A 12,981-nucleotide genomic window follows, 5' to 3' on the forward strand; every position below is an offset into this window, starting at 1 on the left:
AACTCAAAAATTCATAAATTCAACTGGGCATCAAATGAACAGCATTAATCATCATTAGCAGACAAACAGCGCATGTAGGAATGACTTCCTTTCACATTAAAAATATTGTCTCCATCATTACCATTGAACACGGCAGCTCAGACTGAAAGGGTAGATATTAGGTAGAGGAAAACTTCTAAGTAAAGAGAAATGTTCTGAAACACATTTAAAAAATAAGATGCAATCCAAAGGAAGCCAGCTTATTTTGTTTGGGATATGACAGTCATGTTAACATTCTAAGTATTAACTATATTTTTTACACAAGTAGTGTCATTAATTTTCACAAGCTAACAAAACATCCTCCCCCCAAACACTTGCATTTTAATTAAGCACAGTAGCGACGAGTGCTATGAATCACAGTGGTGTTTGCTTTTGACGATGGACAACAGAAAAGAGGTTGATTCTTTAATTTTCCTAAAAAATTTCCCAGAAATTTCAAAATATATTAAAGAATAGCTTAAAAACATTGAAATGCCAAGTTAGCATTTTCAGATGGGAAAGAATTTTATCTAGTGAGTAATGCATCTGGTGAAATTTTTGTCTGTATAGAAAAGAGAGAATTTAGCAATTCTCCAGCTTCTGTTCATAGGATAGTAGGGAAAGGCATCAAAAGCCTCCACCCACCAATAAAGAATTAAGAAATAGCAGCATGATGTAAAGAGAATGTGGACATTAATTTGGATCTTTTGCTATAAATCGAATTCAGTGGATACTTTTAAGATTATTTAGTATAAGATAATATAACATATAATTATAATATAATATAATATAATATAATATAATATAACTTTATAGTGTAGACATGTTGTTGAATGTATAACCATGCACAGTACCTTTTCTTGAGGTTCATTATAATTTTATTTCCTTTATATTTCAGGGGGCGTTTGACTGAAATAATTTGTCATTCTATAGTGACAAAGGGTCAAGATTTCATTGGTAATGGAAAATGGAAATAATTATTCTCATACTTGAGATCATCAGCTCTTGACCTCTGAAAAAAACCCACAGAAAAATCTGTTGGTCCTGCAAAGCTATTATTAAAACTGTTGCAGTAAGGAAGAATAGCACCTTTGCAAAGGCTTTGTACTGTCTGAAAATGTGAAGTGGCAGTAGGACACATAGAGAGTTCTAGCAGGTGGGCCAGAGAACTTTAAGGTGAATCTTCATTGTGATGGGGCAGAATCTATGACATCATAGCTTTGGCTTCATGGGCACAGTGAGGTGAGGGGCTTGAAGCAGACACAGTGGGCAAGAGATTAGTTTTGCTAAGTAAAGTGTCTTAGTTTTTACACCTCATCTTCCAGGAGTAGGTGTTTTCTGGAGCCAGCCTCTAAGTAATATTTGTTGTTGGTATTTTTTAACGTGGGGAAATTCTGCCCATCCCAGAATTGTTTAACTTGGGGTCAGGAAAGAATATAGTGTCAGTATTGTATAACCCGGGGACAAGGAATATGTGGTGTGATAGGCAACCTCGATACCGTTCATGCCCATGTGTAAATTCTCTCCCTTTGACTGTGGACTGGACTTCATAGCAACCAAAGAAGAGAATAGAAGAAAAATGATGGGTTGTCACCTCTGAGATTAGGTTACAAAACCCTGTGACCTCCACATTGCTCCTCACTCTGTTATTCCCTTTTACGGCCCTTGCTCTGGGGAAACAAACTGATCTGTTGTGAGTAACCCCAGGGAGAGGTCCTTATAGCCAGGAAGTGATGACTCCAGCCAACAGACATAAAGGACAGGAGTCCTGCCATCAGATGTGCATGAGCTTTACCATAGATCCTTCCCCAGTTGAAGGGTAACGTGACTGCAGCCTGTGACACTCTCAAAGGTGTCTATCTGCCCTTTGCCCAGATTCCTGACCTTCAGAAGCCACGAGATAATGAATATTTGCTATTCTAGTTTACTGTGTTCGGGGGAAATTTGTTATGCAGCAGTACATAACTAATACATGTTGGTTTCACTTTTCAGGATGAAGGAGTATACTTTTGCCTGAAATTTCCACTTTGAAATAAGTGAAATAAATAAGCAGCTTTACTAGCTCAAATGAGTCAGTTACATTTACTCATTATATTCTGAAGCGATTTTGAGATTTGAGAGAGATGCATCCTATATTATGTTCATCACAAGCTTTTCTTCATTCTGTTCTATAGAAATTGGCCATATTTGGAGTATAGGAACTACCCTATGGAGGGTCAGCTGAGGGGATTGATGCTTCCTTGATGAGCACACTGGGTTAACGCCCTGAAAAGAGTTTCTACTTCAGCTTTGTCTCTGGCACATGGTAGACCTCAAGGGTATTTGAGAAAAGCAGGTATGTGCCCGGGACCTGCTTCGGATGTGGACTTTGTCAGCCTTGGCCTCAATGCAGGATTGCAGTGAGGCCTGACCCCTCCCACTGTCTGTGAATGTCTGAATACCATTCATATACTAACTGCTTGGAGCAAACAGTTTTCTTCTCTGCCCAGGGAAGTCCAGGCCTTGGTAGGCAGACATCTTTTCAGAACTTCATCACTTTTTAAATTTAAAGGAAAAACGTGTCAACAGTGTTACTCTGAGGAATTTACAAAGGGGCATATGATCACTACCTGGGACAAGGAAAACTGAAGTACAGTCCCAGACAAGATATGGCTTCTAGGGTAATTTGTGAAGGGACTGTCGCCAATATTGTCCTGAAAAATGTCGAGATACCGGGTTTCTCCTAACTGCTCTTAACTAGCTAGTGATTTCAACTGTTCTTGGTAGGGGTGACAGGCAAACAAGAGGGGTCAGAATGCATTTGGGTTCTGCATATTTCTCAGTTGACTTCGCTCTTAAATTTGGATTTAAACAGAGCATAGCTTAATTCCAATTCTTCTAAACATTCAACTTATTTTGAACCATACACATTGACTTTGAGTATTTGCTTTCGGGTTTGTGGACTTTATAAGCTCTTTCCATCTTTATTTTTCTTTATTCTGTCTACCGACATTTGTTCCTATCAGCTACCTTTCTGTTCCCCTGATTTTGCAATGTCTGTGAACATGGTGAACAAGGACAGAGGAAGTAATAGCCCAAGAGACAGCGGGTGTCTGTCCATGGGTAAGGAGGTATGGAACAGGTACCATGCAGATAACTTGGCCATGCATGAATACATTCATCCACATAAGAGCTGCCGGACATTATAATCTCACTGTCATTCCTTACTAGCTGGGTCACCTTGCCTTTTCTACTTTCTGGGCCTTGTTTTCCTTATCTTCAATGTCTTCTGCCAACATGGGGAGTTCAACTGGTATACAATTGGCACTGAGAGCCTTTGCAAATCATTGCTAAAGTCTTTATTTATGAAAGCCATTGGTTCATATCGTAGGGACCCTGTTCGTGTTTTCTAATTCATTACATTCTTTTTTTCATGAATGGGCCTCACAAATATTCACGTGTGCTGTTGCTAAGTCTGTAATAAAACTGGCTTCAGAGAATCTTTAGGGTCCCAAATATCTGTATTCCCATACTGCTCTGGGGCTGAGGCATCAAAGCCTCAGTGTGAATCATTACATCAGAGGGGACAGGTGTTCAGCCTTCATGAACTTAAACTCTAGTGTGGAACAGTGTCCTGAGTAATCCAGAAATTCTAACCAGTTTTTCAGGGGCCAGATTCAGGATGAAGGTATTCTCTGGGACAGAGTGCATTTAGAGACTTGGATATGAAATAGGCAGAGCTTTGTGGATGAAGGTTGGTAATGCTAGACATCTGGGCACCTGGAGTTTCAATGAAAAGGCGAGATCATAGTGCCGTGGTTCCCAAATCAGTTGCACGTTGGAATCACCTGAAGGTCTCTTTAAAAAGAATGAAGCTGGGGTGCCTGGGTGGCTCAGTCGGTCAAGCATCTGACTTGATTTTTGGCTCAGGTCCTGATCTCACAGTTTCGTGAATTCGAGCCCCGTGTCAGCTCTGCGCGCTGACCATGCAGAGCCTGCTTAGGATTCTCTCTTTCTCTCTGCCCCTCCCCCACTTACATTCTCTTAAAATAAATAAATAAACTTTAAAAAAAAGAACAAAAAAATTAAAAAGGTTGAGGCTGGCTTCTACTTTACTCTGACTTTGTTGTGTGGAGTGTAACCTGGCATCAGGATTTAAAAAAAAATCCATTTTTTTAAAAATTCACTTTTATTTATTTTTAGAGAGGGAGTGGGGGAGAGGGCACCAGCAGGAGAGGGGCAGAGAGAGAGAGGGAGAGAGAGAATCCCAAGCAGGCTCAGCGCTCTCAGCACAGAGTCTGACACGGGGCTCAAAGTCACAAAGCGTGAAATCATGACCTGAGCCGAAGTCAAGAGTTGGATGCTGAACTGACTGAGCCACCCAGGTACCCACACTAACAATTCTAATGTCTAGAAAAATTTGAGAACCACCAGAGTAACGGCTAACGGCTTCAGCTTTGAATTCAGACAAATCTTAGTTCAAATTTCCATTTTGTTACTAGACTCTGTGACTTTGGGAGAGTTCTTTAAGAGAGTTCTCTCTTAACTTTGGTTTTCTTTTTTCCTTTCTTCCTTTTTCTTTTGTAAAGTGGAGATAAAAATAACACCTGGACCATATGGCCATTATTAACGTTAAATATATGCTTAGCATAGTGACCAGCACATGATAAATACTCAGAAGATATTAGCTAGTATTCCCACTGCCAGAATTTCAGTTTTAGAAGGAGGCTTGATGGTGGTCAGAGGGGAGGTGTATTTAAGAACCAAGATAGCAGGGGGTGTAGGGAAATGGGGCTTCCCTGCTAACCTGGCTTCTCCCTATCCCCACTTCCAAGAATCAGGCAGTGGGAATATTTGAGAGAGCTGCTGTCTCTTATTCTCCAGCAATTCTGACTTGCAGGAACTCATCAATGAACCCATTTGACTTATTATAAGTATGTGCGATTTTGAGGTTGTGTCAAGGGAACAGGTTTGTTATGGTTGTTCTAATTATGTGAAAATCGGGTAATATTATGCGTACATTTTTGTGGCAGGTCATTTAGAAAACAGGCTTAGTTTCTAATAACTTAAAAAAGGAAAAGAGGGGTGGTCTAAGTCATAATTAAGTGATTTTGAGTGCATGTTCGACCAGAAACGTATGGTTCTGGACACTTCAAATCTCTGCTGAAAACAGCTGCAAATACACCCAGAACCATCAGGATTTAAATTTCAGGTATATGTAAATATATATATATATATATATATATATACACATTAGATTTGCATTGTTCTTTATTTCATTTTTAACTGGCGCTAAGCATTTTATATACACTCCTACCATTGTTAACAGTTGGCTGCATTCACACTAATGAAGTGTCTTTTTGAAATTAAACATTTTATTTTGAGATAATTGTGATTATCTCAAACTGTAGATTCACAGGCAATTGTAAGACCTATCAACCTTTTACCCACTTTTTCCCAATGGCAAATATTGCAGACGTATAGTACAATATCACAGCCAGGATATCGATGTTGGTATAATCAAAACCAAAACATTTCCAAGACCACAAGTTTCTTCATGTTGCCCTTTTATAGACATACCGACCTCCTTCCTGCCCCTACTTCCTGCCTCATGCCTGGCAAGCACTAACGGCTCTCCACTTGTATAATTTTGTCATTTCCAGGATGTTATACAAATGGTATCACATAGCATGTAAACTTTTGGAATTGACTTTTTCACCCAGCACAGCTGGGTATCCTGGTAATACTAGTTTCATAAAATGTGTTGGAAATGTTCCCTTTCCTTCTATTTTCTGGAAGACAATCTATGGAGTCAGTATTAATTCTTCTTTTAACATTTGATAGAATTCTCTAGCGACACAATCTGGGCCTGGAGATTTAATTTTGGGGAGTTTTAAAATTACAAATTCAATTTCTTCAATGGCTATATGGCTATTCAAATGATCTACTTCATATGGGGTGAGGTGTGGCTCGTGCTTTTTTCAGGAATTAGTCCATTTCATATGAATCGTCAAATTTATGTGTGCAGAGTTGTTCACAGCATTCCCTGATTTTGTTGTCTGTAGTGTCTGTAATGCTATTTTGTTCCTGCTACTGGAAATTTTGCTTCCTCTCTTCTTCTTGTTTTAAAATTTTTTTTTTTAAGTTTATTCATTTTTGAGAGAGAGAGAGAGACAGAGCGTGAGCAGGGGAGAGGCAGAGAGAGAGAGAGGGAGACACAGAATCCAAAGCAGGCTCCAGGCTCTGAGCTGTCAACACAGAGCCCAATGGAGGGCTCAAACTCATGAGCCATGAGATCCTGACCTGAGCTGAAGTCGGGTAGGGCGTTCAACCGACTGAGCCACCCAGGTGCCCCAGCCTCCTCTCTTATTCTTTGTTAGTCTTATCAGATCTGTGATTTTCAGATATTTTTTTCCATTCTGTGGGTTGTCTTTTCACTTTCTTGATCGTGTCCTTTGAAGCTCAAAAGTTTTCAGTTTTGATGAATTGCAACTTACCTATTTTTTTTCTTTGATTGCTTGTCTTTAAGTGTTGTACTAAGAAACCACTGCTTACTCTAAAGCCATGAAGATTTACACTTACGTTTTTTCCTAAGACTTATAGTTTTAGTTCTTACATTTATATCTTGATCCATTTGAGTAGTTTTGTGTGTGTGTGTGGTGTGAGTTAGAATGTTCAATTTCATTTTTTTATGTGTGAATCCCATTATTTTGATTAACATTTCCAGAAAATGTATTTTTCCATACTTTTCATTTCCATCAGTCTGTAGTGTTATATTTAGAGTTTCTTGTAGATGGCATAATTTCTATCCTTTAGTTGGTGTATTTAGACTGTTTACATTTAATGAAATTATTAATATGTTAGTACTTAAACCTGTAATTTTGTTTATGTTTTATGTTTGTTCTCTGTTTTTGTTTTTTCTTTTTCTTTTTTCTGCTTTTCTATTTTCACATATTCTAGAATTCAATTTTCTTTTATCTATAGTGCTTTTGAGTGCATCTCTTTGTATAGCTTTTTAAGCAGTTACTCTAAGTAGTACATTGCATATACATGACTTGTCACAGTCTATTGAAGGTGTCATTTTTCTGGTTCAGTGAAGTATAGAAAATTTGCCTTCCTTTATGTTCCTTTACTTTCCCTCATGTGTAACATAATTGTCTTAAATATTTCTTGTTCATACCACATCCAATGGCGTTAAAATTTTGGCTTCAATGACCAAATGTAAACTAGAGAACTGAGGAGGAAAAGGAAAGTCTATTGTATTTACCCATATTTTTGCTTACCATGTTCTATCTTCCTTCCTGATATTTCAAACTTCTTTCTTTTATTATTTCCTTTATGCCTAGAAAGTTTCCTTTAGCCATTATTTTAGGGTAGGACTGCTGGAGACAAATGTGTTTAATTTTATTTTATCAGAGAATGTCTTACTTTCCCCTTAATTTATGAGGGATGATTTCTCTGGATAGAAGGCTCTGGCTTGGCATCTCTCTCTCTCTCTCTCTCTCTTCTTTCTTTCTTTCTCACTTGAAAATGTGAGAATTCATTCTGGTCTCGATTGTTGTTGATGAGAAATTCATTATCATCCAGATTTTTTTCAACTTAGACGTCACTTCCCTCACTGCATTCAAGATATTTTCTTTGCCTTTACTTTTTTTTTTAAATTTTTTAATGTTTATTTATTTTTGAGACAGAGAGAGACAGAGCATGAATGGGGGAGGGGCAGAGAGAGAGGGAGACACAGAATCGGAAGCGGGCTCCAGGCTCTGAGCCATCAGCCCAGAGCCCGACGCGGGGCTCCAACCCACGAACTGTGAGATCGTGACCTGAGCTGAAGTCGGACGCTCAACCGACTGAGCCACCCAGGCGCCCCCTCTTTGCCTTTACTTTTAAGAAGTTTGACCATGATGTGTCCTGGTGTGATGGATGAATTGTGCCTCCCCCAAATTCATATGTTGAAGCTCTCCCTAATGCTCAGTATGATGGCATTTGGAGAATTCCTTTAGGGAGGTAAGTAAGGTTAAATGAGGTCATAATGGTGAATTCCTAATTGGACGGGACTGGTGTTCTTATAAGAAGGGAAAGAGATATCAGATCAATCTCTCTCTCTCTTTCTCTCCATGCATGCACATGGAATGGATGTGCACAGAGGAAAGGCCATGTGAGGTCAGGGTGCGAAGGCAGTCATCTATAAGTTGAGAAGAAAGTGCTCACCAGAATCTCACTTGGCTGGTATTTTGATCTTAGACTTCCAGCTTCCAGAACTGTGAGAAAATTAATTTCTGTCATTTAAGCCACCCAGTGTGCAACATTCTCTTCTGTTATGGCAGCCTCAGTAGACTAATACACTTAGTGTGCATTTTTTTTAGTTTATCCTGTTTGGGATTCACTTAGGTTCTTGAATGTAGGTTTATGTCTTTTTCAAAATCAGGAAGATTTCAGCCATTATTTTCTCAAATATTTTTTTAGTACTGCATCTTTCTCCTATCCTTTTGGGACTCCAATGACATGATCCAATGGCTAGATCTTTTGCTGTGTGGTCCCATGGATTCCTGAGGCTCTGTTTATTTATTTTTAAATCTGTTTTCTTCCTGCTAAGTTTGGGTAATTTATATTGCTTTATTTTCAAGGTCAGTATTCTTTTGTTTATCCTCTCCATTCTGATTTTCAGCCCATCCACTGAGGTTTTAAATTTTGGTTATTGTATTTTTCAGGTTTAAAATTTCCACTTTGTTTTCCTTATATCTTCTATTTCTCCAGAAAAACTTTCTATTCCTTTGCTGAGACTTAATTTTTTTTCCCATTTGTTTCAAATGTATTCTTACTTGTTCATCAAAGCATTTTTATGGTGGCTGCTTTAAACATTTTGTCATGTGATTCTGACATCTATGTCAGCATGGTGTTGGCATTTATTGATGTTCTTTATTAAATTCAAGATATTCTTTTTAAAATTAATTATTTAATATTTTAGAGAGAGTGGAGGAAGAGGGGCAGAGGGAGAGAGAGAGAACCATAAGCAGGCTCTACACTCAGCCTGACATGGGGCTTGATCCTAAGACCTAAGATCAGGACCTGAACCAAAATCAAGAGTCAGATGCTCAACTGATTGAACCACCCAGGTGCCCCTAAATTCAGGATATTCTTAGTTCTTAGTATGATGTGTGACTTTTTTTTTGTTAAAACCTGGAAATTTGGGGTTTTATAAATATTTGGGTATTTCTGAATCTTATTTAAGCCTTCTGTTTTATCTGGCTTTCCCTGATACTACCAGACAAGGTGGGAGTTCCAGCTCCCCACTCTTCTTTGAGGGTGGGTCAGGGAGACATTACTGCCCTTGTGGGGATGAAATCTCAGCTACCTGCCCTGCCTTTTGTTACTGCTTTAGCAGCGGTTGGAGTGCTTTGTTCAGCCTGGCAGAGGTGACTTCTAGGTTCCCCCATCAGCCTTTGCTGTTGCAGGCTGGGAAGCGGCCATGGTGTTTTTTTGTGGTGTGTGGCTGGAGTAGTTATTTTCTGACAGTTTTCTTTCTTGCTAGGCTGTCCTTTCGCTGGTTTTTGGTTGGAGAAACAGGAGTTCATTTGTTTGTTTAATGTTGATTTATTTTTGAGAGAGAGAAAGGGAGAGAGAGAGAGAGAGAGAGAGAGAGAGACAGGGCATGAGTGGGGGAGGAGCAGAGACAGAGGGAGACACAGGATCCAAAGCAGGCTCCAGGCTCCGAGCTGTCAGCACAGAGCCCGACGCCGGGCTCCAATCGTGAGCTGTGAGATCATGACCTGAGCTGAAGTCAGACACTTAACCGAATGAGCCACCCAGGTGCCTGGGAGAAAGAAGGATTTAGCTGGAATTTCTTTTGTATGTTCCTGTTAGAATTTCTGGATTGCTGGTTTCTTCTGTCTAGAATGCATGAAGCAAAACAGCTCCTGCCCACCTCCCCCCAAAAATCAAACTAGAAAAAACACAAATTAAACAAACCTGGGAACCTGATCATTCTGTTGTTTTTCAGGTCCCAAGATCCACAGCTCATCTGTCTTCTCTCTATCGTTAAGAATTTCTTTATGTTTCTTCCATATGTAATGCACAGGTTTTTAGTTGTACTTAGTAAAAGGCATAAGAAAAAGTATGACTACTCCATCTTTCCTGTCATGGAAGTAACTTGAACCCTGTCATTTTAATGGCTAATGATTTTTAATTTACTGTAATGTGCATTTTAGTTTTTTTAGAGTAGACATAAGACAAACACAAATTTTCTTTTCGTGTGTTCATCACCTAGTTAGGAAAGCACCATAGAATACGTATCAAGTAACCTGTGGCAATAAAGTTAGCATCACAGTCTCCAAAAAGAAATATGTGGACAAATATATAATATATACAATTCAAGGCTGGCCTTATGCTGTTGCATTTAAATCTGTACATATTGTGTAGTTTTTATATCTTAAATAGCTTGTTAGCCTACTACCAGCAGTCCATTTTATTTGGAATTAAAACCTTTCTGTGGACATTAAGTAGCTACAGAAAAAGCAGAAATCAGCACTTTAAAATTGGTTTATTTTATAACTAAATGTCAACTAATTACTCCAATAAGTTGAAAATTCTTGCTTATATTAGCCAGAGTTATGTTCATTTTCAGAGAAAAAAATTCCGTGTCATAAAATCTCTCTCTTTCTCTCTCACCTCCTTGTTATAAAAAGTTAAGTGTTTCCTCATCTGGGTTTTACTATAGGAGTCGCATAAATGACCAGATTTATTAAACATAGACTTCTTGAGAGCATTGAGGAAAGTTTACAGTCTTCAGTCAGTAGACAACCGCTTATGGGTCTGCAAAGCTTACTCTATGAGCCCCTGTCTGGGGCCATTGCCAGAGGCCTCCCCCAGGGAAGTGTTTGGCTCTGTCTTTTCTCAACCACTGTCTTTCCTTTGACTGGGACTGTGTCCAAGGCATGCCTAGATTTCTTGTCTTCCTCTGATCTCACCTCAGTCCATCACACCTCAGGAAATCCCTTTCTTACCTGTTCCTATATCTTTCTTTAGCCCTGGTCCACCAACCTTACTCCTTCCAGCTCCAGTTACTTCAGAAGTCACAGAATCACCATTCCTTCTACACAAATGTGGGAACAAAGACCTGGCGAGATTAAAGTGGTTTTGTTAGGACAGGCATATTAATAGTGAAACAGAAGATAAGAATTCCAGTTCTCTAACAAAAAATATTTCTATCTTTGTTGCATTTTTATAATTCCCTCTTTCTCTTTTTGTTATATTTCTATAATCACCTTGGGGGCAAAGTAGAGGGGAATAAAATATCACTAGCAATGGGTGATTAATGACAAGAATTGACCCAAATCGAGAAAAGGAAAGCCATACATAGATGAATAAAAAATTACAAAATAACTATTGTACCCTGTAATTCAAATTCCCTTCACATTATCTAGGAGTCAATTCACCTGGTGTCAGAATCTGGAGAGAGGTTGGATGGGGCTTTCTTCTACTGTTATGGAAGTAGTCTAAAATATATACTAGTAGTTGACATTTCTTGTGAAATAAAGTTTTTTGCTTGAAAGTAACAGAAAGCCAACTGAAAAAATGCCTGAAACAAAGGAAAAATCAATGGCTCGTATATTTAAGAAATAGGTTTGAGGCACAAGGATTTAAAAGTTGTGGTCAGGAATTTATCTTTGTACATTTCTTGGCTCTGCCTTCCTGTGTTGGCTTAATTTCCAAATAGGATTGACTTTTAAAATCTTATTTATTTATTTATTTATTTATTTATATAAGCACCATCAGGTCTGTATCTTAAAATCTTAGACACTCTAGGGGAATGAAGGTCTTTTTTCACAATAGTAAGAGTGATGCACATTTTCTGACTGGGACTACTAAGGTCACATGCTCATCTCTGGACCAATCTGCTGAAGACTGGAATGCTCAGATTAGCCTAAATTCCTAATAGATTTCTTAACCCCAGAGATGGAGTCAGTTCTATTGAACTACGTAAATTGAGGGAAGGGTAGGAATATTTCCCATAGAGGAATATTGAGACACTATCAGCGAAAGAAGGAAGGAATGCTGGGAAGATAGATCAACATGTATCTATTGTCCACAGAGGAAGTTATAATCTGAGTAGAGAATGAGGTCAGGGGAAAATTAATCCCATAAACACCAAGACTTTCTTTGCTATCTCTGATTTAACTATCTCTTCTGAATTGGAGATAGGACCCTAAAGGTTCAGATTTCTCCCAAAATCTGTTTCAGAATTTTCCTGAAAATTTTCTCCTATCACATGCCTTTTGTGTTAAGAATTTGTGTGTCATCCTTGTGCAGGGCCCATGCTAATCTTCTCTGTATTGTTCCAATTTTAGTATATGTGCTGCTGAACGAGCACATACGTCACTTTTGTTATTAAAACTATCTTTTTTCAAAGCATGAGTCTTCAAGTTACATTTTTTAAAAATGAAATTATTATTCAATTTTATCTTTTCTACTTTGTTTAACCATGTACATCAAGGCAATATGAACCCATTGTGAATATACTTACTTTATTCTAGCAAAGTTACTGCGTAGGTAAGTTTGGGAGGCTAGACTGGAAATGTAACTACTTTTTGTAAGTATTTTTTTAATGGAAAAATGAATTTCATGTTCCACACAACTAATTAACAAATGAACCAGTGGAATACAATTCATTTGCAAGCACACACTGCTAAGAAATCTAGGGGATGCATCAATGAACTTTAATTACATGGAATCATTTGATTAACTTAGTCTTCCTCCTCTACTCCAATAACCAGGTGTCTTCCTGAGCAAAGTTTTAGCAGATATGATCAGATGTACAAGTTGGGACAATCGTGTTTATTTGGATAGATGACCTAGATATAACTATGCCTTAAACAGAGCTCAGTTCCCTTCCTGGTGAGTATGTGGGAGGTTAGGAAGGTATTCTCATGTACAGTGAATTGATCAGAAAACCTTGTTTCCAAACAGATGAAAAGATTTTCATGA

General features: G+C 38.4%; 1 non-coding gene across 1 annotated transcript; it reads right to left on the reverse strand.

The window, feature by feature from the left end:
- Positions 1-12,261: 12,261 nt before the first annotated feature.
- On the reverse strand, positions 12,262-12,367 carry LOC125931090 (U6 spliceosomal RNA). Its single transcript, XR_007460348.1, has one exon. It is a non-coding gene; the product is annotated as a U6 spliceosomal RNA (small nuclear RNA).
- Between the last annotated feature and the right edge of the window lie 614 nt (positions 12,368-12,981).

The sequence above is a fragment of the Panthera uncia genome, chromosome A2 (assembly GCF_023721935.1).
Source record: "Panthera uncia isolate 11264 chromosome A2, Puncia_PCG_1.0, whole genome shotgun sequence".
Lineage (NCBI taxonomy): Eukaryota > Metazoa > Chordata > Mammalia > Carnivora > Felidae > Panthera > Panthera uncia.